Below are 3958 nucleotides of genomic sequence, written 5' to 3'. Positions count from 1 at the left end.
CATGGCGGGAGCTCGCCGGAGTTGGCGCTCCACGCGGCCAGCTGCCCTCGCGCCGCTTCCATTCCTTCCTCGGCCACGCGCTAGGTCATAGGAGCACCACTGATGCTTGTGGGGTCACCGATAGGGGCTGTGTCGTCGTCGAGTCACCGGAGCCGGCCGTGCCGTGACCGTGCGCCGCCGTGTCAGTCGCCGACCCCTCTAGCCACCATCATAGCACCGATTAAGGTCACCAATAGATGCGCATGTTCTTGGCGAACGTCGTCGAGTAGATGGTTTCGCCGGAGGAGCCACCGGCGGCGAAATACGCCGTCGCCGTCCTCCGCTCCCCTGCCTGTCTCGCTGTCACGCGGGACCCGGCTGTCAGCCGTCGTGGCTGAGGCGGGAGCCCTGCGTGGGTCGCGTCTGGGCCGCGACTGTGTGCTCGCGGGCCGCCGTTCTTGGGCTGGCCCAGTAGCGGTTAGGTTTTCATGTTTGTTTTGTTTAATTGTTTTTCACAGTATGGTGCACAATTTCAAAAATATGTAACTCAAGTTTGGTAGATCCAAATATTATGGTTCCAATTTTGTTGAGTTCCTGGTCATGTCTAGTATTTAACAAAAATATTATATGAGCACATGTTTTAGAAAAATTGGATGAATTAAATAGGAGTTTGAAGTGTGTTTTTAGAAGCATGCAAACTTGTTTGAATTTTATCTTGAGTTTCTGTGGTCCAAAAATTATGAAATTTTGTGGGTCCTCTATTTAGGTTTATTAGAAGCTCTGGTAAAAATTTAAGAGCTAGTACATGTGTAGTTTTTAAGTTATAGAATTTCCTTTTATTAATAAGTGGATCTTGTGGGAATTTTCATAATTTTTCTATAGATCCAGTGAAGGTGAAATTTTATGGGTACTATTCTTATGCTAGAATGATGCTAGGAAAAATGTGAAATCTGTTGCTTGACACTTTTCATTAGGATTTCTTAATTATGCCATTTTAGGCTAGTATGCCTTATCATTTTTGTGTAGACTGTTATACTTACTAAATGGCTTTGAAATTTTTAGGGTAGTCTATGTGAAGCATGAGATAGCTACTGTAATTTTTGTAGATTTTTATAAATAGTTTTACTATATATTGCTTTAATCACCTAATTAACTTGATAAATTAGAAAAGGGTATTTAATAATTTATTTAGAAGTTGACACTATACTTTCTGATGTTTCTTAGGTATGAAAAACAAGTTGGTAAACTTGGTTTGGTCAAATTAGGCTTTTGCATCATCATTAAATAATTAAGTTAGTAAACCTGTCAATTCTGGACCGATTCTAGATTTTCTGGAATTGGAGTTGGTCAACTTCAGAATTATGCTTTGATGTTTACAAATAAATTGTAGAGAATTTCATAAGCTTTCCAGAATGTCCTCTTGCACCGCATTTGGAGTTATAGAACTCTGGTTATGCTAGAATTAAGTTACTACTTGTTGCATATGAAGCTTTAACCGGTATTTTAAATATGTCTTTACTATTCTAAGTTCATGGTACTGTTCCTAGGTGTTAGGCCCTTAACTGAAGATGAGCATCTTTATCTTAGGTTATGCAAGTTAGGTAAGTTAATCTTGTTCTTTCAGTAAAGTTAGAAATGTGCTTAAAGTGATTTGAATAGGGCTAGTCTTACTCGGTAAACGAGTGTCCAGTAATGCGTTCATAAACACTTACTACGATCCATTCATCATGAGCATCATGTCATACCTTATGCATCCATGGTATTTATCTTTTGCATCGGCATGCAATAGGTGTACCGGAAGGAGTAACCCTACTGGAATTCGAGGAACTGAACGAGCAGCAGCAGCCGACACCGGAAGTTCAGGAGGAGCAGCCTTCAGGAGAAGTGCCAGACGAGGTCGCCGTTGAGTGCCCTGACCACCGTCCTTGCAACTTTGTGAAAGGCAAGCCCCGGAGCATATTAAGCCTCCTATTTTCCGAATTGCAGTTACAGTATTATTATTACATATATTGTTGCATTAAGTTTAGGTGTTGGATGCAAACACTTGCTGCATTGGTTACCATTCCTTGTCCAGATATTGTTACCCTGAATCCTATGTAGCTCAGGCTCGAGTAGTGCTTAGCCCTGCTTTAACGCGGTAGAAGTCGGGTGATTTCCTGTCACCTGCGAGATATAGGAAGATACATGTGGCACGGTTGGCTATATTTGCTATCGTGGAAAAGAACCAGTCTTAATTTGAAATGAAGACCGGACGGAGGCTTGCCGGTTTGCAGTGACTCCGTCTGTGTCGATTAAGGACTGGATCTTGGAGCCTTTCCTGTTCATGTTGAACGCATGCCTCTCTCTTAGTTGGCCGGCCTGAAGACCGACCGCGAAGCCGAGTAGCTCACCTCAGGCCGGGAGTCGATAAGTATAAAGTGCGCCTCGGAAGGGAGCCGTAGGCGTGAGTCCAAGGGCAGGTGATTTAAAAGTCCTGATCGTCCTGGCAGAAGGGTAATCCCTGAGAGTGCTGGCGCTGATCGAACCCGCGAATTTGGTTCCTGAGATGTTCTAAAGGTGACCCACGGCTACCCTTGCAAAGTATGCCAGGGTGAGAGTTAGGAATACCCCCTCAGCTGAGTTGTAATTCGATTCGAGTCGCCGTCTCTCCCGGTTAGTGAGAACTTGACGGGCTTATCTCCAATGTAGATACACTTAATAACATAATGGTTCGGAAATGATGATATGATGATGACAGCCTTATTATACCTGCTATGGTTAATATTGTTTGCGCCTAATAAGTGAGTGCTCTAGTACAGGTGCTAATCTAGCAGACAGGTAAATAATGATAAGCTTGATGCTTAGTTGAAATTGGTTACTATAATCTTAAGCTCTTTTATGCAACTGTGTCAAGCTAGCCCACCTGAAAAGCCTGGCATGATCCTTGGTGTCTTTTATTCTGATTTTTGTCGGGTAAGTCTAGCTGAGTACCTTCTCGTACTCAGGGTTTCTTTCCCACCTGTTGCAGATGACCAGTTCTACTTTGGTTGCTGCAAGTACTGCCTTCTCCCTGCTGGGGATGAAGACTAGACCGTTGGGCACGGTCTCTACTAGTTCTCGTACCTGATAATGCTTTTGTGGGACATGACTCTGATCTTGGCAATGTATTTGAAAACTATGATGTTTTGTACTAAACTATGTTGCTTCCGCACACTCAAACTTGGTTTGTAATATTTATTTGAACTCTGATGGATGTAATCCGAATGCTACTTATGAAATGTTGTAACGGATGATGTGTTGTGTCGAATCATTACGATCTTGATTTGTATGTCGAGAGTTGGTTGAAATCCTTCGTGATTTCCGGACTACCGGGATTATGGGAGCCTAAGTACAGGAATTTGATCGCTTCGGTGATTGTTTTTGTACTTGCGTTCTTATGATTTGGTCGGTTCTGTTACATTCAATATCGGCTAAACAGCCGATTTAGGCATAGCTCACAGTTAAGGTCATGCCTTCTCAGGAACGGATCTATCAACTAACGATCCCCACTCCATGGTGCTAACAGTGGGGTGAGAGGTAGAATCCCACAGGCCGTGATAACGGGCCATGGAACAGTTCTCGCTAACCAATAGATCTACTCAAGATCGAACATGCCTTAACCGCACACTATGCACGATTAAGATTGATATAAAACAGCCAATAAAAACATAACTCATCGTTTAAGATGTAGATTAGATCAGTTTAAGATTAGCAAACGATGGGTTAAATAAGATATAAGGCCGATCCAGATCAATCTCAATCGGGCAGAGTGATATTGCTGTAATTAGATAAACAATGAAAGCAATAAGCAATATCGGTAACTTAATGAATCTACCAAAGACTATCATTCAAAGGTAGAGCCGATAACTTGACCTCGATCTAGTTCAAGCAGTGGGGTGTGAGGCAGAATCACACAGGCCATACTTGAACTAGGCAAGAGTCGATAACTAGCCTATACCAG

The 3958-nt window shown here is 42.9% G+C and overlaps 1 long non-coding RNA gene across 1 annotated transcript; it reads left to right on the top strand.

Moving 5' to 3' along the window:
- Positions 1-1494: 1494 nt before the first annotated feature.
- On the top strand, positions 1495-3113 carry LOC136511601 (uncharacterized). The gene is made up of 3 exons (XR_010772770.1): positions 1495-1580; positions 1769-1921; positions 2987-3113. It is a non-coding gene; the product is annotated as an uncharacterized lncRNA (long non-coding RNA).
- The last annotated feature ends 845 nt before the right edge of the window (positions 3114-3958 follow it).

The sequence above is a fragment of the Miscanthus floridulus genome, chromosome 16 (genome assembly GCF_019320115.1).
Source record: "Miscanthus floridulus cultivar M001 chromosome 16, ASM1932011v1, whole genome shotgun sequence".
Taxonomy (NCBI): domain Eukaryota; kingdom Viridiplantae; phylum Streptophyta; class Magnoliopsida; order Poales; family Poaceae; genus Miscanthus; species Miscanthus floridulus.
The sequence above is the reverse complement of the archived record's forward strand: the minus strand, read 5'-3'. Positions and strand labels throughout refer to the sequence as shown.